We start from the raw sequence: 25,146 nt of genomic DNA on the forward strand, positions 1-25,146 counted from the left end.
TGTATTTGGTCCAGAGTTTAGACAAAGCTGACTGTGAACAACCAACATCTTTTGCAACATTGCGTGATGATTTACCCTCTTTTAAGACTTTGATAATCCTCTCCTTTGTTTCAATTGACATCTCTCGTGTTGAAGCCATGAATCATGTCAGTCCACTTGGTGCAACAGCTCTCCAAGGTGTGATCACTCCTTTTTAGATGCAGACTAACAAGCAGATCTGATTTGATGCCGGTGTTAGTTTTGGGGATGAAAATTTACAGGGTGATTCCATAATTTATTCCTCAGAATTGAGTGATTCCATATTTTTTTCCCTCTGCTTGGTCTAAAAAAGTAACCGTTACTGACTGCCACAATTATTTTTCCTGATTTCTTATAGTGTTTCTTAAAGCCAGAAAGTTGCCATTTGAAATGACTTTAGTTTTGTGTCATGTCTGTGATCTGCTTTTTTTCTACAAAATTAAACAACTGAATGAACATCCTCCGAGGCCGGTGATTCCATAATTTTTGCCAGGGGTTGTACAACCATGCCTTCTCAAAACACAGTCGCCTTTGTTCAGTGGTTACTTGTGTGCCAGCGTATTAGTATGCTGTCAAAAGAAATAAGTTTTTTTTTTTGTATGACCAGTTCTCCTTTGCCTGCAGAGGCTAGAGCAGTTTATTCTAGAACCAGATCTTCTCTGTTTGTAGAGAACAGAAGTGCGCATCTACTACAAAAAATTATGTCTGCAAAAATGTTAGCAGTCTAAAAATTATCAGACCAAAACTTGTCAGAAGATAATTGGTCAGATGATGGTTTTCAAAGTAATCTGAAAAGCTAATCTGATAATGAAAACATTATCTTTGATAATTAGCAGTTAGTGGATTAGCGGAACTGTGCCCACCACTGGTAGTGAGCGCCTTGTATGGCAGCAGCCTCACATTGGGGTGAATGTGAGGCATTATTTATGAGCATCTCTTGCAGATGGAAAAGGGCTATATAAATGCAGTCCATTTACTGTACCATTTAACGTCCATTGGATTCTATGACATGTGACATATGTTACACCGTAACATGATAACTAAGCATGATACATTGTCTAAACTATTCCTTTCTTTCTACTATTCTCATTTGTAGACCAACACACCCATGGGTGCACAAATGGGCACTCAGATTAGTGTGATGGACATCTGATCTTAAAAAGCTCTTACATTACCCCTTTGGGAAATATGTGTATGAAATTATGACTGCCCTCCCATCCCAACCCTTAATTTGAATAATCAGGGAAAAAAATGAATGAATAGTAAGTCCCTTCGACATCTCTCTGGTTTTCACTTGTGGTCACTTCTGACAGAACCAATGGCGCTGATAAACCCAAACAGCCAATGAGCCAGCACTTGGCTTTGTGCGCTCTGCTCCCTGCTGTAAGAGAACATCATTTACCCTGACAGGATACAGTGGTCCAGCGATGAGGCAGAGGTCTTGAAATGGAAAGCAGGTTTGAGTTATGGTTTTGCTTTAAAAATTATTCCGGATAGAATAACTACATTAATGTAAACTCTTAAAATGTACATAGTTATATATAACACATATCTCTTAATTTTGAAATAATACACTAATTCTGAAAATTTGAACATTAACACACAGATGCCAAGAGGGGATTATGGGTAACTAAGCCTCCGCTCATACTGATTGGTTGATTCATTCATTCTATGTAAAAACCAACAGAAGCGAATCAGTGTAACGTGTTGGTGTTTACAAATAAATGTGCTTTTGTAAAATATGTCTTTTTTTTCATTTGTATAAAAAAAAAAAAGAAATTTTCAAGATCCTGCTAGACAGCGCCTAAGCACATGCGTGATGACATCACAACTCTATCCGGTTAGGGAGACAAGGTTTCTTTCAATAACAAGAACTGTCAAAAAACTTTGTGTTGGAATTGTGTGCCAATAGGAATGGCCTTTTGAATGCTTGAATAACAATGTCAGTCACACAAAGAAATCAAATAATAGTGAAAACATGTTTGGTGTGGTGTTATAACAGATCAATCAGTCGCTCCATGAGGTGTCATAATATCCGATTGGTTAGCGGCTCGGTGCGATGTTATAACAGATCAATCAGTCACTCTGTGAGGTGTCATAACATCCGATTGGTTAGCGGCTCGGTGCGGTGTTATAACAGATCAATCAGTCGCTCCGTGAGGCGTCATAATATCCGATTGGTTAGCAGCTCGGTGCAGTGTTATAACAGATCAATCAGTCGCTCCGTGAGGCATCATAACATCAAGCCTGGTTCACATGGCAAGATAATTAGGCCAATATCGGACCCAATCTTCCCCTTCCAACAATCTTAAGGACGCCCCGACAATCGTGATGACGCTAAATATAATCTTATCCGATATTCCTGCCGTGTGTGCTTTGTAAGAGCGCTCTGATCTGCTAAGAAGGACGTGAGGAGCGTGACATGCAGCCAATCAGAAAGCGAGTTGTCTAACCTGGGAATGTTTGTGTGTGAAATCTGTTCGGGTGTGTTGTTTTTACCGTGTGGCTGACAACACACACTGTACAACTAAACCTGTCAGATCTATGATTTGTTTTTATCTCCATGTGTGTGGTCTCTCAGGTTTTGGAAACCTACAGATAATTTTAAAATCCTGTGGTCGACAATACTGTGATATAACCGGCCACCAGTAGATGGCAGTGTTCTATGCATTTTGACGCCGGTTCTATCACCCGGACTGAATCACAATTTCGGCTTTTGGAAAAGCAACCTCAGCTTCTTCTGGCATTTTTACATAAAACAAACACAATAACAATGTCTATAAACCCAGAGAATATATTCACGAGAGTTTTAGGCACAATATACAAAGAGTTTAATGCTGTTGTCCGTGTGGAGCCTCATCAGAGCGTCTTAAATGCATTTCTCCTGTAGTGAACTTTTACCCATAATGCACTGCACACACACACCATGTCCACACTAACACCTTCCAAATTAATGCATTACTGTAAAACTAAAACATATATCTGATATTTTTACTTTCATAAAACTTCAGACTTGATGTTAATTTAAATAACTTGTCCGAAATTAGTTTGGTTAAAATTCTAACCATAAGTTAAAACTCTATGCCTCTGGATGACTTGGGTGCTATTGCCAGCGTATTAGTATGCTGTCAAAAGAAATAAGTTTTTTTTTTTGTATGACCAGTTCTCCTTTGCCTGCAGAGGCTAGAGCAGTTTATTCTAGAACCAGATCTTCTCTGTTTGTAGAGAACAGAAGTGCGCATCTACTACAAAAAATTATGTCTGCAAAAATGTTAGCAGTCTAAAAATTATCAGACCAAAACTTGTCAGAAGATAATTGGTCAGATGATGGTTTTCAAAGTAATCTGAAAAGCTAATCTGATAATGAAAACATTATCTTTGATAATTAGCAGTTAGTGGATTAGCGGAACTGTGCCCACCACTGGTAGTGAGCGCCTTGTATGGCAGCAGCCTCACATTGGGGTGAATGTGAGGCATTATTTATGAGCATCTCTTGCAGATGGAAAAGGGCTATATAAATGCAGTCCATTTACTGTACCATTTAACGTCCATTGGATTCTATGACATGTGACATATGTTACACCGTAACATGATAACTAAGCATGATACATTGTCCAAACTATTCCTTTCTTTCTACTATTCTCATTTGTAGACCAACACACCCATGGGTGCACAAATGGGCACTCAGATTAGTGTGATGGACATCTGATCTTAAAAAGCTCTTACATTACCCCTTTGGGAAATATGTGTATGAAATTATGACTGCCCTCCCATCCCAACCCTTAATTTGAATAATCAGGGAAAAAAATGAATGAATAGTAAGTCCCTTCGACATCTCTCTGGTTTTCACTTGTGGTCACCACAGCAGATTAAGATGGATCTACATGTTGATTTTGTTCAGTTGGCAGTGCAACCATGGCCATGAACGTCTAATCTTAAAAGTAGAGAGGGTGTCTGTCTCCCTGATATGAATTGGGAGCTGGTTCCACAGGAGAGGAGCCTGAAAGCTGAAGGCTCTGCCTCCCATTCTACTCTTACAAACCCTAGGAACTACAAGTAAGCCTGCAGTCTGAGAGCGAAGCGCTCTATTGGGGTGATATCGTACTATGAGGTCCCTAAGATAAGATGGGACCTGATTATTCAAAACCTTATAAGTAAGAAGAATAATTTTAAATTCTATTCTAGAATTAACAGGAAGCCAATGAAGAGAGGCCAATATGGGTGAGATATGCTCTCTCCTTCTAGTCCCCGTTAGTACTCTAGCTGCAGCATTTTGAATTAACTGAAGGCTTTTCAGGGAACGTTTAGGACAACCTGATAATAATAGGCCAGCCTAGAGGAAATAAATGCATGAAATAGTTTTTCAGAATCACTCTGAGACAAGACCTTTCTAATTTTAGAGATATTGCACAAATGCAAAAAAGCAGTCCTACATATTTGTTTAATATGCGCATTGAATGACATATCCTGATCAAAAATGACTCCAAGATTTCTCACAGTATTACTAGAGGTCAGGGTAATGCCATGCAGAGAAGGATCTGGTTAGACACCATGTTTCTAAGATTTGTGGGGCCAAGTACAATAACTTCAGTTTTATCTGAGTTTAAAAGCAGGAAATTAGAGGTCATCCATGTCTTTATGTCTGTAAGACAATCCTGCAGTTTAGCTAATTGGTGTGTGTCCTCTGGCTTCATGGATAGATAAAGCTGGGTATCATCTGTGTAACAATGAAAATTTAAGCAATGCCGTCTAATAATACTGCCTAAGGGAAGCGTGTATAAAGTGAATAAAATTGGTCCTAGCACAGAACCTTGTGGAACTCCATAATTAACCTTAGTCTGTGAAGAAGATTCCCCATTTACATGAACAAATTGTAATCTATTAGATAAATATGATTCAAACCACCGCAGCGCAGTGCCTTTAATACCTATGGCATGCTCTAATCTCTGTAATAAAATTTTATGGTCAACAGTATCAAAAGCAGCACTGAGGTCTAACAGAACAAGCACAGAGATGAGTCCACTGTCTGAGGCCATAAGAAGATCATTTGTAACCTTCACTAATGCTGTTTCTGTACTATGATGAATTCTAAAACCTGACTGAAACTCTTCAAATAGACCATTCCTCTGCAGATGATCAGTTAGCTGTTTTAGAACTACCCTTTCAAGAATTTTTGAGAGAAAAGGAAGGTTGGAGATTGGCCTATAATTAGCTAAGATAGCTGGGTCAAGTGATGGCTTTTTAAGTAATGGTTTAATTACTGCCACCTTAAAAGCCTGTGATACATAGCCAACTAATAAAGATAGATTGATCATATTTAAGATCGAAGCATTAAATAATGGTAGGGCTTCCTTGAGCAGCCTGGTAGGAATGGGGTCTAATAGACATGTTGATGGTTTGGATGAAGTAACTAATGAAAATAACTCAGACAGAACAATCAGAGAGAAAGAGTCCAACCAAATACCAGCATCACTGAAAGCAGCCAAAGATAACGATACGTCTTTGGGATGTTATGAGTAATTTTTTCTCTAATAGTTAAAATTTTATTAGCAAAGAAAGTCATGAAGTCATTACTAGTTAAAGTTAAAGGAATACTCGGCTCAATAGAGCTCTGACTCTTTGTCAGCCTGGCTACAGTGCTGAAAAGAAACCTGGGGTTGTTCTTTGTTGGGAAAGTGTCAGTACACGGACCCACAACAGGGGGCGCAAATGAACGGACAATGAAGAAAGTCAAATAACAAGGCTTTACTGTTGTGAACACGCACAACGAATACAACAAATTACAATTTCGGTCTCAAGTTAAATTCCAACGGTGTCGTGTGGGCAGGCTCGACGATAGGAGACGTCTGTCCAAGTCGAACCGGAACCACCCGTTTTCCTCTGCCACCGAACCCCGGGAATACTGGAGCCGCCAAGTCCCGAACTCCCAGGTGGTCACTGCCTCCGCTCGTCGGATCCGGTACTGCTGGCGAGGAACAGACACAGTCAGACGTGGGTGCGGCTGCACCCAACAACACGTGGGGTGGAAAACACCACCTCCACCTCTAATCAGAAACAACACTGTCTAGTAACTAGAATACTTATCCGAATACGTTCCTTTCACAAGTGATGAATGGCTGGCTGAGTTCGTTACCTCCTTGGTAGAGTGATATCTCGGCAAATGAGGTGGAGATGCCGTCCTGCTGATATACCTCCTTATTGATTGGGATCAGCTGTCTCCAGTGATGGGTGACAGCTGTCATCCTGGCTGCTCCCGTAAGGCGGCAGCGCCCTCCGGTGCCTGGAGCCCGCACTCCAGGCAGGGCGCCCTCTAGTGGTGGTGGGCCAGCAGTACCTCCTCTTCAGCGGCCCACACAACAGTTCTTATTTTCTTCAATTAGTGATGAGTAGTAAGATGTCCTAGCTTTACAGAGGGCTTTTTTATAGAGCAACAGACTCTTTTTCCAGGCTAAGTGAAGATCTTCTAAATTAGTGAGATGCCATTTCCTCTCCAACTTACGGGTTATCTGCTTTAAGCTGCGAGTTTGTGAGTTATACCACGGAGTCAGGCACTTCTGATTTAAAGCTCTCTTTTTCAGAGGAGCTACAGCATCCAAAGTTGTCTTCAATGAGGATGTAAAACTACTGATGAGATACTCTATCTCACTTACAGAGTTTAGGTAGCTACTCTGCACTGTGTTGGTATATGGCATTAGAGAACATAAAGAAGGAATCATATCCTTTAACCTAGTTACAGCGCTTTCTGAAAGACTTCTAGTGTAATGAAACTTATTCCCCACTGCTGGGTAGTCCAACAGAGTAAATGTAAATGTTATTAAGAAATGATCAGACAGAAGGGAGTTTTCAGGATATACTGTTAATTCTTCAATTTCCATACCATAAGTCAGAACAAGATCTAAGATATGATTAAAGTGGTGGGTGGACTCATTTACATTTTAAGCAAAGCCAATTGAGTCTAATAATAGATTAAATGCAGTGTTGAGGCTGTCATTCTCAGCATCTGTGTGGATGTTAAAACCGCCCACTATAATTATCTTATCTGAGCTAAGCACTAAGTCAGACAAAGGGTCTGAAAATTCACAGAGAAACTCACAGTAACGACCAGGTGGACGATAGATAATAACAAATAAAACTGGTTTTTGGGACTTCCAATTTGGATGGACAAGACTAAGAGTCAAGCTTTCAAATGAATTAAAGCTCTGTGTTGTGGCTGGCGTGCCTGGCTGGCTTTTGTCTGTCTTTTGTTTTTCCTTCCAGGTGGTGCGCATTTGGGACTGAGTAACTGTGTAGCTGAGTTTATCAGGACCTCACCCTGATCACCTGAGGCTGATCACCTGCGGCTCGTCAGGACTCACAGCTGTGGTGCATCTACATGGATTGGAACATGGTGGCATTTAAGACTGGAGTACACAGTGTGTATTTGCCAGAGACTCGACCTTGTGACCAGATGGGTGAGATCGTCGTCTCGAGAGCCATCTCATCATCAGTGGATGCAGAGAACGTCCAGGTTTGATGCATGGTCTGTGAAAGAGGAGGGGGTGAGGTCTCACGCTCGTCAGCACACTTCCTGAGGTACGTTAGATTTTGTGACTAACATTTATACAGTCAGTAAATGTGGTGTCCCTCACACCTTATTATATTGAGCTGTATGTAGTCGTTTAATCAGCTTCCACTGCAGTGGAGTTTTGTGAACAGGGTGTTCCATGCCTGCAGGGTGGGAAGCTGATTAGTAATTAAGCCAGGAAGTGTTTGCTGTTTGTACACCTTTGAGCGGTCTCTCTGTGTGTAGAGTGTGGACTCACATGATGATTTCTTCTTTCACAGACTCGGTTTGTCGCGGCCACCTGGGGGGTGTCGGCGGGGTCCTTGGGTCCGAACTGGTTCTGGCTCCGGACCGTTTTGTGCTGCTGGGAGCGCACCGCAAATCCGCCACGCCAGACCGCACACTATTTGTTTGTATTTTTTCACATCACTGTTATGTTTATTAAACTCAGTTATCCTTTGTACCGTGCTCTGCTTATTTCATACTGGGTCCTTCAAACGCTGGTCGGTTCTCCGGGCTGCGTCCGACACATAACACTCTGTCTGGGTTTTTGATTAATTAATAAGCTGGAATGGAAGATTGCTGCTAATCCTCCGCCTCGGCCCGTGCTATGAGCATTCTGGCAGTTAGTGTGACTCGGGGGTGTTGACTCATTTAAACTAACATATTCATCCTGCTGTAACCGGGTTTCTGTAAGGCAGAATAAATGAATATGTTGATCAATTATTATATCATTTACTAACAGGGACTTAGAAGAGAGAGACCTAATGTTTAATAGACCACATTTAACTGTTTTAGTCTGTGGTGCAGTTGAAGGTGCTATATTATTTTTTCTTTTTGAATTTTTATGCTTAAATAGATTTTTGCTGGTTATTGGTGGTCTGGGAGCAGGCACCGTCTCTACGGGGATGGGGTAATGAGGGGATGGCGGGGAGAGAAGCTGCAGAGAGGTGTGTAAGACTACAACTCTGCTTCCTGGTCCCAACCCTGGATAGTCACGGTTTGGAGGATTTAAGAAAATTGGCCAGATTTCTAGAAATGAGAGCTGCTCCATCCAAAGTGGGATGGATGCCGTCTCTCCTAACAAGACCAGGTTTTCCCCAGAAGCTTTGCCAATTATCTATGAAGCCCACCTCATTTTTTTGGACACCACTCAGACAGCCAGCAATTCAAGGAGAACATGCGGCTAAACATGTCACTCCCGGTCCGATTGGGGAGGGGCCCAGAGAAAGCTACAGAGTCCGACATTGTTTTTGCAAAGTTACACACCGATTCAATGTTAATTTTAGTGACCTCCGATTGGCGTAACCGGGTGTCATTACTGCCGATGTGAATTACAATCTTACCAAATTTACGCTTAGCCTTAGCCAGCAGTTTCAAATTTCCTTCAGTGTCGCCTGCTCTGGCCCCCGGAAGACAACTGACTATGGTTGCTGGTGTCGCTAACTTCACATTTCTCAAAACAGAGTCGCCAATAACCAGAGTTTGATCCTCGGCGGGTGTGTCGTCGAGTGGGGAAAAACAGTTAGAAATGTGAACGGGTTGGCGGTGTACACGGGGCTTCTGTTTAGAACTACGCTTCCTCCTCACAGTCACCCAGTCAGCCTGCTTTCCCGGCTGCTCGGGATCTGCCAGAGGGGAACTAACGGCGGCTAAGCTACCTTGGTCCGCACCGACTACAGGGGCCTGGCTACCTGTAGAATTTTCCACGGTGCGGAGCCGAGTCTCCAATTCGCCCAGCCTGGCCTCCAAAGCTACGAATAAGCTACACTTATTACAAGTACCATTACTGCTAAAGGAGGCCGAGGAATAACTAAACATTTCACACCTAGAGCAGAAAAGTGCAGGAGAGACAGGAGAAGCCGCCATGCTAAACCGGCTAAGAGCTAGTAGCTGCGCTAAGGTAGCGGATTCCTAAAAACACACAAAGTGAATAATGTGTAAATAATTTAGAGGTGATTCAGCAGAGGGAGTGCTTTAGTTAAGGCATGTGAAGATTACACTGTGAAACAAATCGTTATCTAGCTAACTAGATCAATCTAACTGTGCAGATTAAACAGCTAACAGATACAGCAAAACACCGCTGTGCTCCAGAACAGGAAGTGATACAATACCGCAGTGAGAGCCAACCACCAGTTTCTTTTTAGAACACAGCAACATCAGGGTTATTCACTTCTCATGATTGTTTTACCCAGCACTTCACTTATTCGGCATAAACAGGTTTTCCTTCTTTTTCTTTTTTTTCCACTAAGACGTGTGTTTTTTTTTGTTTGTTTGTTTATCCCATAATCTTTTAATCTTTTTTTAATTGTTTCACTGAAAATATCATGTCAAATGTGAGCAGTCAACAACATTCACTAAGAATATTCCTCACGCTTTTTTTGTGTTTTATATTTTATTATTTCTAAACCCATCCATTCCCCTTACCCTAACTATAACCCCCACAGACACCCCCTCTCCCACCCTGGATTTCATGATCCCATCATGGAAATGTGATACATTTTGCGATGGGATCACAAACTATTAGATTAATTCACTTTTCCTGATGCCACGAACTGGTGTGAGATTGGGTTGTTTTGTGATTCAGCCATAAATCCTTAGAAATTTTCACTTTGTCAGCCTTTTTATTTGGCAATATTCAGCATTTTACAATTCTCATCTTTTTCCTCTTTTTTTTATTAAAAACATAGTCTTTCAAGTACACTGGCACATCTTTCTATTGGTGGCTGCTTACCAGAGTCACAGTGAATTGCAGATGCAACAGGTGCACTCACTGCCCCAGGTGTGCCATCCTCGGGCGTTTCCTCAGGTAGGTTGATGGGAGTTGCTGGTGCTTTGGCGCGTGGGGGGATGGGGGGGTAAGGGATGGTATCGGTTTCTTTGCAGAGGGCCCCTAGGTGTGTCAATGATTCAGGATCTTGGAGTGCCCGCATTAGATATCACTGTGCCCTTCTCGTGGATGTTCTTGACCAACAGATGGTCGGCCCACTGCAAGAGCAGAATGTCGCATTCTCTGTGACGACGGTCATAGTTCTGCTTCTGTCTGTATTTTTGTTCCATTCTTTTTAGATTGTCCATGTCTGTCCAGCCTAGGTTAAGCTGGATTTGGATGACAGGGACAGGTGTTCTAATTTGTCTGGCCATGAGGAGCTCTGCTGGACTATGCCCATTTGCCAGAGGAGCAGTGCAGTAGGCCTTGAGGCCAAAGGATGAATTACTGGATTTCTTCAGGAGACCTTTGATTGTCCTCACGGCTCACTCTCTACCTCTCTGTTTGCTCTGTGGGAAGTGGGGGCTGCATGTGGCGTGACTGAGACCTCACTCTCACGCAAACTTTGTTTGTGCTCAGATGCAAATGTGGCACCACATCTGGTATGCTGTGACATGTGAGTAAGGCTTTGAAGTGCTCTACCACAGCCTCGGATGTTGTGTAAGTGAGTTTGGCTACTTCAAAGAATCTAGAAAAGTAGTCTATAAAGACCAGATAGTGTTTGTTGTCTTCTGTCTGAAATAAATGTGTTCTCACAGTGGACCATGGTCTTGCTGGGAAGTCAGTGGGTTGCAGTGTTTCTTTAAAGTTGGTTCTCTCACGACTGCATACATCACAGTTATGTATCAGTTGTGTGAGATCTTTGCAAAGGCTTGGCCACCAAACAGATTGTTTTGCCCTCTCCCTGCATTTAGTGAGTCCCAGGTGGCCCTCAAACAGTATATTCAGCATATTCTGCTCTGAGTGAAGCTGGGATTGCTACACGTAGCAAACCCTCATGAACTGTTAGCTCACCTGAGAATGGGAAGGGATGAAATGCTCTTTGTATGGAGAATATGTCTTGTAGTATGTCTTCAGGATGCTGAGTAGAGTGTCTTTGTCCTGATGTGTTTGTAATTATTTAAGTCTCTTGTCTGTAGCTCGCAAGTTTGCAATCACTGTATCCACATGTAGACTCACCTCTTCCTCCTGTAAGTACTCCGCTGTGCTCCCAACGGGCGCTCCGAAGAGCCCATCAGCAGAGGTGATATTCTTGTCTGGCACATGTGAGATAGTGTGAAAAAAATCTCATGAGGCACATGCGTAAACACTGTGTGTGAAGTGGCAGTTCATCCAGACTCTTGGAGCCTAGCAGAGGAACTAAAGGCTCATGATCTGTCTCTATGTGAAAATCCCTCCCAAAGAGGAACTCCATGAACCGCTCAAAGGCCCATGTTGTGGATTAGGCTTCCTTTTAAATTTGAGCACATCACTGTTGAGTATTGCTCAAGGCTCTCGAAGAGTACGCCAATGCCGTCCAGTTTGTTTCATTTTGTTGCTGCAGAAGAACAGCACCCAAGCTGTATGAGGACGAATCAGGCGAGACAAGTGTGTCTGCATTTGGGTCATGCAGGGAAAACCCCAGTGGTGTTGCTGCTATTGTGGACCCCAGACCCACATATTTGATTTCTTCATGAGTTCTCTCCCAGAGGATGTGTTTTCTCAGCCAGGTGAGGTGATCTGTCATTCCCAGGAAGTGCCTCACCTCACTGACGTTACTGGGCTGCGTCATGGCTTTCACAGCACTCCTGCCTCCTGCAGACGCATCGGTGCCTTCCTGAGCTTCTACACAGCACCCATCTGACACAGAACACCTTCCAGGCCTTCCAGAATGCGAGACATGCATTTTTGGAAGTGTTCCAGAGCAGATGAGATCCCAAAGCGTAGACTGTTATAGCAGTACTGCCCAAATGGTGTTATGAAGGTGGTGAGAGGAGAGGATTCTTTGGAAAGTGGAATCTGCCAGAGTCCAGCATTGGTGTCAAGTTGTCCTAAAGTGTGCTCGACTAATGGCAAAGGATGTTTCTCTCTCATCACTGACTTGTTCAGCTCTGTGAGGGCTGAGCAGATTCTGACTCTACCTGTGCGCTTGGACATTACCACCATGGGTGCAAACCACGCTGTAGGTTCCTCCACCTTTGAAATCACTCCTTGCTGCTCCATACGAGTCAGCTCTTCTTTAACTTTTGCCATGACTGGGAGAGATATGTGTCGTGGTGTGGAGAGGGGAAAAAGGTTTTGTCCCAGGCTTCAATACAATGCTGTGCTCCCCATCCATTTTTCCTAGTCCAGAGAAAAGCTTTGGAAACTCTCTTGTTACAGTCTCTTTGGTATCCAGGCCTATGTTATTCATTCAGGTAACCAGTTGAGGTTTCATGGTGGCTAGTCCACCAAGGTGTGGCGTATGTAGTCCATCGACATGTTTTCTCTTCTGTGCTTTTATTGTCCTTACTGACAGTATCTCGGGGTCTTGTTCATGAGCGAGGGACCAATGGAGCGTGAGATCAACAGACGAATCGGTGCAGCATCTGCAGTGCTGTGGTCGCTGTAGCGGACCGTCATGGTGAAGAGAGAGCTGAGCAGGGGGGCAAAGCTCTCGATTTACCGATCAATCTACGTTCCAACCCTCACCTATGGTCATGAGATTTGGCTCATGACCAAAAGAACGAGACCGCGAGTCAAGCCAGCCCCCCTTGCAGTATGTCTTCAGGAGTACAAGCGGCCCAGATGAGTTTCCTCCGCAGGGTGGCTGGGCACTCCTTTAGAGATAAGGTGAGGAGCTCGGTCACTCGGGAGGAGCTCGGAGTCGAGCCGCTGCTCCTCCACGTCGAAAGGAGCCAGCTGAGGTGGCTCAGGCATCTTTTCCGGATGCACCCTAGACGCCTCGCTGGAGAGGTGTTCCGGGCACGTCCCACTGGTAGGAGACCCCGGGGAAGACCCAGGACATGCTGGAGGGGCTACGTCTCTCGGCTGGCTTGGGAACGCCTCGGAACGCCCCAGCTCCTCCAGGTTCCCCTGGAAGAGCTGGGGGGGAGGTGTGTGTGGATTGGGAGGTGTGGGCGGCTTTGCCTGAGCTGCTGCCCCCGCGACCCGACTCCGGATAAAACAGAAGAAAATGGATGGATGGCTGGATGGTGTCCCTCCTTGGCCCATAAAGAACCTTTGATGCTCGAGTCAGCCAGCTGAACTGGTCCTGAGTGTAGAGTTTTGCTGGGATTGCCGTGATGTCTGCTCCAGTATCAATCCTAAACAGTCCTTCGGGTGTTCTTCACAGAGCCCAACAACACAATGTCCTCATCCCTATCCTTAGTCACTGTGGCTACATTAACTTCCATTTTCTTTGTGTTTTTGCAGGATCTGGCATAATGTCCTTTCTTTCTGCACTGGTTGCATACATCTTCTCTAGCTGGACAATGCTGCAGATGATGTCCTCATGTGTCCACACCTTCTACATTGCATTCATCTCTCCTGTGATGTTTATGAAAAGTCTGTTTGCTTTGAACTTGAGCTGCTGTGCTGTCTCAAATGCATACCGTCCAGCTGAGTGTTATTGGCTTCTGCTTTACAGATTATTTTAAGCATTTCAAGTTGCTTCTTCACCTCTACACTTTGTCATGCCTTGTTAATAGCCTTCTCCATCATCAGGTCAGGATCCATCTGCAATGGTTCTGATGGGCATTTATCTCTCAGGCCCACAACAAGTCGTTCTTTCGCCATTTTGTCATGCAGAGCACGGTATCCATGGTGCTCCACTTCTGTCAGCAGTCTTTGAAGATTTAATCACAAAGAGAAGCCATGGATTGACCGAATACTGAAAGTACCTCTCTTTATTCTTGCAGAAGAAGGATCCACTCTGCCCTGGCAGACTCCCACACTCCCTCTGGTCGCCATCTGAAATCTCTTCCAGCATCATCTCAGCAGATGCCGAAGCACCAATGTGTCACCTCCATGTTTATTTCTTATGCCTCTTGTATCTGTGAACTGTATTTGTTCGATTGTTCGTGTTGCTCAGCCAATGTTCTGAATAAAATACAGTCCAACAACTAATAATGCATGAATTAGAGTGTGTAAGCCCCAAAACACCACCAAATGCAGACTGCTTTCATTGTCTTTGTTGTCAATGACTAGTACAGATCTGAGCATCTTTCAACCATATGTTCTAACTAGTTTTAAAATGTTTAAAGTGTTGCACTTGAGTCCACATCCTGGCTGCCCGAACTGGACAAACAGTTTAGCCCAAATGTTGTCAACCCAAAGTTTAACATAAGAAGCCCCTCGAGTGGAAGCTCTTGTTAATTTTGAGCAAGGACCACCAAGAATTTGTTACATTCTGTAGCTTGTGGTGTAAAAATTGTATACAGTTTCATACAGTAATCCAACAATGGCAATAAAGAAGAAATGTTCAAATGTCATTAAAAAATTGTGCTTTTTAAGTTGTATCATAAGTTGTGGATCACCTGTCTCACCCTGAAAAATGTATTTTTCTTAGACTTCTAACATTTTGTGACATTATCCTAATGCCATTCATACAATTTGTAAGATTTGATTACAAAATATCGACATACGCTTCATATTGTCTTACAAGCCCAACTGGTTGTAGAGTTGTGGAGTTTTTTGTTCAAAATTTTTCATCATCTTGGCTTTGACCCCTGACCGATCTTCCCAAAAATTAATCATCTCGAGATGCTCCCCCCAGGAATATTCGTACCAAGTTTGTTCACAAACACCTGCTTCCCAGTCATTTTGTACACAGTCAGACATGCACAATGAGTGCACATACACACACATACAAGCAGTGGTGGGCACAGTACTGCTAATCACTAATTATCGAAGATAATGTTTTCAATGTCGGATTAGCTTTTAAGATAACTTTGAAAACCATTATCGGACTAACTATCTTCCGATAAGTTTTGGTCCGATATTTTTTAGACCGCTAACGTATTTTTGCAGACGTGGTAAATAAAACTGAATAGTTACAAACATTTATGAAATCTAAAATCAGTTGAGTACCTATCTGTTAAATGCTTTGTAGTAGATGAACGACTCTATCCACTGTAAAGAGAAGAAAGCTGGTTCTAAAAGAAAACGACTCTCCTCTGCAGGCAAAGGAGAACTAGTCACAGAAAAGAAAAAAAGCTCATTTATTTTGACCCATACTAATACGCTGGCAATATCACCCAAGTCATCCAGAGGCATACAGTTTTAACTTATGGTTAAAATTTTAACCAAACTAATTTAGGACAAGTTATTTAAATTAACGTCATGTCTGAAGTTTTATAAAGTGAAAATATTAGATATATGTTTTACTTTTAAAGTAATGCACTTTTGAAGGTTTTAGTGTGGACATGCTGTGCCCAGCTGTGCATTATGGGTAATGTCAGTAGATTCAAGACACAGAAGAAATGCATTTGAGACGCTCTGATCAGGCTCCACACGGACAACAGCATTAAACCCTTTGTATATTGTGCCTAAAACTCTCGTGAATATATTCTCTGGGTTTCTAGACATTGTTATTGTGTTTGTTTTATGTAAAACTGAAAGAAGAAGCTCAGATTGCTTCTCCATTATTTTGAATTGGAATCATTGCAATTGACTCCTGTTTGCTATTTAGAGTCCTGCTTATGTCAAACACTGTCTGTCATCTTTGCTCCAGAGTAATATATATAAGATGTCTGAAATTCAGTTTGCATTTACTAAATTCCACGCATCTTAAATGTAGCAGACATGGATTATCTGGAATTTTGTTTTGGCAAGTTTTCATGGTCTCTACTGCCATTTACTGGCCAGTAGTGTTCAGTGGCAGTATTCACCCTAAAGCTGGGCAGACACTGTATTTGAATCATTGTAATCGGCTTCAGCTCAAACTGTACAACAAAACCACACGGTGTAAAAGTTCAGAGCGCACGATTTATGTTCTCACACCATACGGCGCGATGCTCTGATGTGATCTGACTGCTCACATTGTACGTTCAAAAACCACACGTCGGATTCGTGTTTCCAGAAGCAAAACGTAAACAGAAGCTTTTTTTCAAACTTTATTTACATTTCTTATTTTTACAAAAACTCTCGATGGGAGACATCAAAGTTTTAACAAAAAAAACAAACAAACAATACAAGACTTTACATGAGTTGAAGAAAGCGGGGGAAAAAAACAGAAGCTGCTCTCCCAAAGAGATGATCACTGTTTATGCTCTCTCCAATTCCGCATCGGTGTTTGCACAGGCACAGTGCGAGAGCTTGGACACTTGTAGCGCTTCAGCAGTGGGTTACCCTCACGACGGCCGGCCAGAATATCAAACAGGTTTGATTTTCATCCGACCATATGATTGCCGATCAGGAGGTGGTCGTGAGAGGTTAAATGCAGCTCGTTACTCCATGTATACTACACGATGCAAGACGCGCGATTAAGCTGAAACTCAGCATGATCCAAAAAATTCTCACTCGAGTGAAAAATCGGCTGAAAAAGGGCCAAAACTCGCACAGTATAAGCCCAGCTTAAGTACTGAGCGTCTGGGCACCAGTAGATCATGGCAGTGTTCTATTTATTTTGACACCGGTTATATCAGACGGTTATTGAATTACAACTTGGCTTTTTTTTGACAAATAAAAAAATTACATATTTTACAAAAGCACATCTATCTGTAAACACCAACACATGACACACCTCACATTCATGTGTTGGTTTACATAGAATGAATGAGTCAACCAATCAGTGTTAGCGGAGGCACATTTTATCCATAATCCCTTTGGCGTCTGTCTGTGTTTGTTACAAAACTTCAGAATTAGTGCATTATTCAACATTAAAAGATATATGTTATATTTTAACTTTGTACAAATGACAGAATTAACATTAATGGGGTTATTCTATCAGTATTAATTTTATTTATAAACCAAACCATAAGTCAGCACTGCTTTATTTTCCAAGCCCTCCGCCTCACGGCATCACTGTTATTGAGAGTTGAGCTTCGCTGTTCCTCTCAACTGCTTCTCTGCTGGAAGCTGTGTCATAAACAGGAGTTTCCAGCAGTGGGCAGGGCGCACAAAAGCAGATGTGCTGATTCATTGTTTGGGTCTCTAGTTGCCTTTGATGCTACCAGAAGCGATTGTGGTGTTGCAAGTTGGAAGTGTACCGGCAGCATTACTAGAAGTTATCGGTTATCTGTAGCTTCCAATAGATTTTTTGGTGGTTTATCAGTTTAGCTTTATAAAAGATAACTTTTCAGTTAGCTCAGTATCTGCTATCGAAGCTAATTTTTTGGTTAGCTGTGCCTCAACTGACTACAATACAAGCAAGTAGAGCAAAAATATGACCAGTATCATTTTGTGCATGTACAGTTTTGCTGCATCTGCAATATCTCTGGAGAACTGTCTTAATGCTTTGCAGCAAATACTTGCTCTGTTATAAATATTTAATTTAACACAACCTGTTTGCAACATTAAAGCACAATCTTAACTTTCTGTTAATGTATAATTGTAGGGCTGAAAGGATTAGTCAAGTAACTCGAATAATTTGATTACAAAAAATGTTTGAGCCAAATTCTGTGCCTCGAAGCTTCGTTTAACGTTGTAGTACATATGCCAGGCCTGTGTGTGGTGCTGTAATGTCCCCAGAAAAAAAACAGAAGAAGACTAGAGCATGCGCATAAGCCATGTAAGAGCTAATCAATGTAGCACAAAAGTTGCCGCTTTCCAACGCGACACAAAGAGCAAAATAAAGCATTTTAAGAGAAAGATGGCTCACACTGATCATCTGAAATAGCTTACTGTGAATTTAAAGCGAAGCAATGTGTTTGTCTGTTTTTAAAAAAACACACCCTTTGGTCCGCTGGCTGCTCTCCGCTCTACCTGGGAAGTGACTACTCACCCGGCGTTTGGCTGCGTCTCTCTCTGCCCGGTCTGAGGGGCTCAGCACTCCCCTCAGACTGGGCAAGTCACAGCTCCGTCCCCGGCCGCACTGAGAAACAGTCTCTGAATGAAGATCCTCTCAGCAGAAGTCCACTGTTTCTTCCGTGTTTTGCTCAGACTTGCAAAAAACAAAAAACAAACAAAAAAAAAAAAAAACAGAAAGCCACATTCAATCGCCATTTCAGCAAAATGTCAAGAGTTTGGCCCGACAATCGAGCAAATAGACATTTTGACACAGCTTTGTGTCCCCGGCTGCCGGGCAAATAAACTCGACCCTCTACAGTTGTATGCAAAAGTTTGGGCATCCCTGATAATTTTCATAATTTTCCTTTATAAATCATTGGTTGTCTGGATCAGAAATTTCAGTTAAATATATCATATAGCAGATGAACACACTGATATTTGAGAAGTGAAATGAAGTTTCTAGTATTTACAGAAAGTGTGCAATAATTATTAAAAGAAAATTGGACAGGTGCTTAAATTTGGGCACCCTTGTCATTTTATTGATATCAATACATTTAGCACTAATTACTGGTAAGCTCATTGAATCCAATCATGAGAAAGGGTATTTAAGGTGGCCATTTGAGGTGGTCTTTGCATCTCTTCTAATGAGTGGCAACATGGGAGCCTCTAAACAACTCTCAAATGACCTGAAAACAAAGATTGTTCAACATCATGGTTTTGGGGAAGGATACAAAAAGCTATCTCAGAGATTTCAGCTGTCAGTTTCCACTGTGAGAAACATAGTGAGGAAATGGAAGGCCACAGGCACAGTACTAGTTAAGGCCCAAAGTGGCAGGCCAAGAAAAATCTCAGATAATCTGAAGCAAAGGATGGTGAGAAAAGTCATTGGCAACCCACAGACCTGCTCCAAAGACCTACAACATGACTGACTGAGGATCACACCGACTGCCTGCACTTACGGCCCGGTGTCAGGGGAGTGCTGAGCTGAGCTCCTGACACCGGGAAAGGTCTAAAAATTGTCAAGATGTGAAAAAATAAATAATTACCCAGGAAAACAGAAAGTGATTGACTAAATTTGACAATCTGCATGATGGAGCAGTGACACTGTGCCATTGTTTAGGGAGAGCCCTGGACTATTAATGCTATTTAAAAACGCAAAAGTACTCTTCAGCCAATTACTCGATTAATCACCAGAATAATCGATAGAATACTCGATTACTAAAACAATCGATAGCTGCAGCCCTATATAATAGTGCACCATCTGTATGCTTCTCGACTTTCGGTCATTACAATACCTCGTAAAAGTAGCCACATGATTTTGATTTCAAAATTTCTTAGAGACCTAAGATTCTGTTTGGCAGTTATTTAACAAAGTCAAAGAAAAAAATTAAACAAAAAGAATTATTTGCGTTCAACACCCTGAACATAAACAACTGCACAGCACATTAATTGTTATCATTTCACTGCTTGTTTTCAGAACAAAGTACATGTACTAACCACATTGTCATGACAACCACATTTCAAGTTTTCCTCACTCAGTAAAATGATGTATCTGTTATAGACAGTAAGGTTAACACACAAACAAACCATGTGACCTGTCCTAGTTTTTTATTAATGTAACTATGTGTTTGCGGGATGGGACGAAGTGACCTGAAAGGAACAAAGAGGAGAGCTGTGTAACCGACACCAGACAATACAAGTATAAAGCTCATTTTTCCTTCCTGAAAAGGTTACAAAACATTTAATTGCACACATTACCAACATTCAAACATTCAACATTCATTTCATGGTTGTCATTTCAGATCTTAACGGTGTGTCCAGGAGTAACACACGTCTTTCCTGACCTGAGGCCGAGTGAATCCTGCCATTAGCCAAAGCCTCTCTTTATTTCAGTCCACTTCTACTAATGATAATATTTACTGAAATTAACAAATGGCTTTAAACATTTAATTATGAACTTAAGAATTATCAAGTTGTGCCAGTGTGTTCAAGGACCACATCCACTCTAGTACTGTGCAGGGGCGTAGGAAGAAATCATAAAATGGGTGGGCCCAGAAAAAATCAGACAGGCCCAATCTTTGGGGTTGTAGGTAAGGTGTAGGTATTATAATACACCATATGAAAAAGTATGCCTCGTTTGGACATCGCAAGCAGTGTTATCACTTAGCCTACAGCACTGGAAAAGTGAGCACACAGACGCGACACGTCAGACACAAGTACTCTTCATGGATAATGCAAGCTGCAGTGCAGCGCCACATACATTCAGCCACATACATTCAAGTCTGATAGCCTACTTGGCTCGGCCTAAACCCAAAACGTCAATAAGTATTTAAATAAGGCATTGTTTCAAAAATGAATTCCAAGTTTAATGATGAACACATCTCAGCCAACTGCACAGACGCTGTGTGCACAGTTACACAGACGCAAAGTGTCACACACAAGCACCCCATGGACAATGCAAGCAGCAACGCAACGCTTAGTCATGTAAAGTCCTTTAAAATAAAAATTCAAAATACACTCAACAAAAATATAAACGCAACACTTTTGGTTTTGCTCCCATTTTGTATGAGATGAACTCAAAGATCTAAAACCTTTTCCACATACACAATATCACCATTTCCCTCAAATATTGTTCACAAACCAGTCTAAATCTGTGATAGTGAGCACTTCTCCTTTGCTGAGATAATCCATCCCACCTCACAGGTGTGCCATATCAAGATGCTGATTAGACACCATGATTAGTGCACAGGTGTGCCTTAGACTGCCCACAATAAAAGGCCACTCTGAAAGGTGCAGTTTTATCACACAGCACAATGCCACAGATGTCACAAGATTTGAGGGAGCGTGCAATTGGCATGCTGACAGCAGGAATGTCAACCAGAGCTGTTGCTTGTGTATTGAATGTTCATTTCTCTACCATTAGCCGTCTCCAAAGGCGTTTCAGAGAATTTGGCAGTACATCCAACCAGCCTCACAACCGCAGACCACGTGTAACCACACCAGCCCAGGACCTCCACATCCAGCATGTTCACCTCCAAGATCATCTGAGACCAGCCACTCGGACAGCTGCTGAAACAATCGGTTTGCATAACCAAAGAATTTCTGCACAAACTGTCAGAAACCGTCACAGGGAAGCTCATCTGCATGCTCGTCGTCCTCATCGGGGTCTCGACCTGACTCCAGTTCGTCGTCGTAACCGACTTGAGTGGGCAAATGCTCACAATCGCTGGCGTTTGGCACGTTGGAGAGGTGTTCTCTTCATGGATGAATCCCGGTTCACACTGTCCAGGGCAGAAGGCAGACAGCGTGTGTGGCGTCGTGTGGGTGAGCAGTTTTCGGATGTCAATGTTGTGGATCGAGTGGCCCATGGTGGCGGTGGGGTTATGGTATGGGCAGGCGTTTGTTATGGACGAAGAACACAGGTGCATTTTATTGATGGCATGTTGAATGCACAGAGATACCGTGACGAGATCCTGAGGCCCATTGTTGTGCCATACATCCAAGAACATCACCTCATGTTGCAGCAGGATAATGCACGGCCCCATGTTTCAAGGATCTGTACACAATTCTTGGAAGCTGAAAATGTCCCAGTTCTTGCATGACCGGCATACTCACCGGACATGTCACCCATTGAGCATGTTTGGGATGCTCTGGACCGGCGTATACGACAGCGTGTACCAGTTCCTGCCAATATCCAGCAATTTCGCACAGCCATTGAAGAGGAGTGGACCAACATTCCACAGGCCACAATTGACAACTTGATCAACTCTATGTGAAGGAGACGTGTTGCACTGCATGAGGCAAATGGTGGTCACACCAGATACTGACTGGTATCCCCCCCCAATAAAACAAAACTGCACCCTTCAGAGTGGCCTTTTATTGTGGGCAGTCTAAGGCACACCTGTGCACTAATCATGGTGTCTAATCAGCATCTTGATATGGCACACCTGTGAGGTGGGATGGATTATCTCAGCAAAGGAGAAGTGCTCACTATCACAGATTTAGACTGGTTTGTGAACAATATTTGAGGGAAATGGTGATATTGTGGATGTGGAAAAAGTTTTAGATCTTTGAGTTCATCTCATACAAAATGGGAGCAAAACCAAAAGTGTTGCGTTTATATTTTTGTTGAGTATACATACATATGTATATGCATACATACATTTTATCGATATCAATACCATTATTGATTCCGCTTATTGATCCGATTCCTCTTATAAATTTTCTATTTACTAAAAGTAGGCTTTACAGGTTTTCTATGTCAGCAAAATTTTATTGAGTCTTAAAGTAAATTGGTCACTGGATCCTTGCTCTCTAGACATAAATAGAAATAAACAAAATCTGCAGTTTTTGTCAAAAGCATTTCCTTTCAAATATTTTGGCATGAATGTCACTCCGTACCCAGGGCTGGCATTGAGGCAATATGGCTAAGCCTGAAACTAATTTGTCGAGGGGTTTGGGGGCTGCCTAGGTCCCCAATGGGGTCCAGGGGCAAAGCCCCAGGCTGAGGGCTGCAATTTTAGTCCTTTACAAACCTGATTGGAAAGCTCTCAGGAACACCCAATGTTAAAGATTTTAAACAATCATTACCATATTTGAGGTCCAGTGGTTTGTGTTTTACAATGCAGTTTTCTAAAGCAAAAATAAAATAAGCACAAACAAAAACTGGGCATAGGTTCCCCTAACATCTGCAGGTTTTGTCTGCACACTACCATCACTGAACACTGTTGCTGCTGGGCTCATATTTTCGGGGCAAATATTTTATAGTTTATTCAACAGACCAGTCCAAGCGAACATTAGTGTGGAAAGAAAAGCAAGGCAGAAAATGAAAAGGGTTGGGTTCGCATCCACTCCGAGTTTCAAATATGTGAAAAATAATTATCATTTCAATAAATGAATGGTTATTAACTTACATGAACTAAGCATTTTGTTTTTGAAATGCCAAAATTCGTAAGCAATTAGAATTTTGAAATTTATCGAACACTCGTCATGGATGCTTAATCCTTTCACTAAGACCTCTTGAAACTACAAAGATAAAAAACATAAAATACTACTTATGGCAATCGGCTGCACTGGTCAAAATCATATCCACTAAACAATCTCTTTCTTCAATTTGATCGCTTTGTCCAACAGGCGCCTGCAAAATGCTAAGAAAAGATTTTTATTCTAATACAGATCGAGCCACATTAAAACACATTCAATGATTGGTTATCACATTGAGCTAGACCAATGAATAATCATGTTATTAAACAAAGAACAGGGTATATTTCGCAGCTCTTATTAAACAAAGAACCGGCATATTTCCCGGCGCTAAACGTCATTCGTGGACCATCCCCTCAAACTCTGACATAATTGTGTTATAAACCAGTCACCATTTGTTTTATTATACATCTGTGTAATTCATAAAATTATCTTCATGGATGATTCGTTCACGCGCGCACACACGTGAACAAAAGACAAAAAAACACCGGCTGCTGCTGCACTTCCTCACTTTCTCCCCTCAAACTGTCATAATTGTGTTATAAACCAGTCACCATTTGTTTTATTATACATCTGTGTAATTAATAAAATTATCTTCATGGATGATTCATTCACGTGCGAACGTGAAAAAAAAAACACTGGCTGCTGCTGTACTTCCTCACTTTCTCCCCCTCAAACCCTTTCATAATTGTGTTAAATAAAAGACAAAAGGGGCATAAGTCCTGCTCACAGGCTGATTGCCAGAGACAGGACATGTCCACGTCAAGTATAAACTCCAGACAGACATCTCCACATCACTACATATCCACAATGCGTCCTTCCATAGGGATTACATGGCAACCTGTCGCCTCCGCTGCATATATCCGCATCCAAAAGCCAGAAATCTGGCTCAGGCTGGAAAAATACCAGGCCTGGTACCTCTAAGCTGAACTCAACCGGCTGCACGTCAGCATCAATGTAATTCATAAAGAACACAGGGCGCCTCATTTTGGGAGGAAAAAAATCTTGTAGTCAATTGTAGTTTATTGTCTGTATTACGTTTGGAAAAAGGTGTCATTTTATTTAAAGCGGCGATTCACTTTGAAGTTATTAATTCCAACAGGACTCTGTCTCGGCAGAGAGCCGCGCAGTGTTTGGAGCTGTGCCAACGGAACAGAGGACGGTTCTCGTTTCTTTACTGCAACAAGACAAGAGTCCCAGTTAGTTACTTTAATCCACACAAAAGTGACTCACAATTGACATCTTTAAATGGCTTTGAGAGGGGTTAAGAAGCAGCTTGCCACTTCTGAAGAGCAGTGAATCAAAGAACCAACGAAGCAGCGGATCGAAGCACTGCGTCATTGGTTCAAGCTTCAAAGTGGAGTCGCGCTGCAGAAACAGTTGATTACAGACCTGTTGAAGGGTCTGTAATCAACACTGAGAAATTATAATTTTCCCGACAAACACCCTCAAAAACAACTTCCGCTCTGAAGGACCGATAAGGGAATCCTTAAGCAAAAAGGCTATTGATGTCAGTGGATCGAATAATTTCTTAACAATACCCGAAAAGAACCAGTTCTTGATACCCAACCCTATCCAGGACATACACAAAATTGACGCTAAAGACAAACTCTGACCATCTTCACCTGTTGTCTATGTGTCTAGTTCATCTGCTTGAACATCTTTCTACTTTTTCAGGTATTAGAACTGTTCCTGTGGGCTTGTTGAGACTGGTGTCTCTAAGCCTGGTATGGTTGTCACTTTTCACCTGCCCAACTTTACTAAAGAGGTGAAGTCTGTGGAGATGCAATATAAGAGGTTAACTGAGGCTGTTCCTGGTGACAATGTGGGCTTCACTATCAAGAACGTGTCACTCAAGGAAATCGGTCATGGTTATGTTGCTAGCGAGAGGAAGAATGATACGCTAAAGACAGGAGAAAGCATCATT

The 25,146-nt window shown here is 42.2% G+C and overlaps 1 protein-coding gene and 2 long non-coding RNA genes across 4 annotated transcripts in view; 1 reads left to right on the plus strand and 2 right to left on the minus strand.

Annotated features, from left to right (window-relative positions):
• The window catches only part of tub (TUB bipartite transcription factor), a 168,175-nt gene that overhangs the window by 132,893 nt on the left and 10,136 nt on the right, over positions 1 to 25,146 (minus strand). The window lies entirely within an intron of this gene.
• LOC117528486 lies at positions 1,015 to 17,883 on the minus strand. Its single transcript, XR_004565782.1, has 4 exons — positions 17,872 to 17,883; positions 14,879 to 14,884; positions 10,873 to 10,882; positions 1,015 to 1,091 (listed from the first exon to the last, which is right to left on the minus strand). It is a non-coding gene; the product is annotated as an uncharacterized LOC117528486 (long non-coding RNA).
• Positions 21,219 to 25,146, plus strand: part of LOC117528479 — a 10,650-nt gene continuing 6,722 nt past the window's right edge. The window contains exons 1-2 of the long non-coding RNA XR_004565780.1: positions 21,219 to 21,229; positions 24,904 to 24,907. This is a non-coding gene — a long non-coding RNA (uncharacterized LOC117528479). The remainder of the gene's footprint in view (positions 21,230 to 24,903; positions 24,908 to 25,146) is intronic.

The sequence above is a fragment of the Thalassophryne amazonica genome, chromosome 2 (assembly GCF_902500255.1).
Source record: "Thalassophryne amazonica chromosome 2, fThaAma1.1, whole genome shotgun sequence".
In the NCBI taxonomy this organism is placed as follows: Eukaryota; Metazoa; Chordata; class Actinopteri; order Batrachoidiformes; family Batrachoididae; genus Thalassophryne; species Thalassophryne amazonica.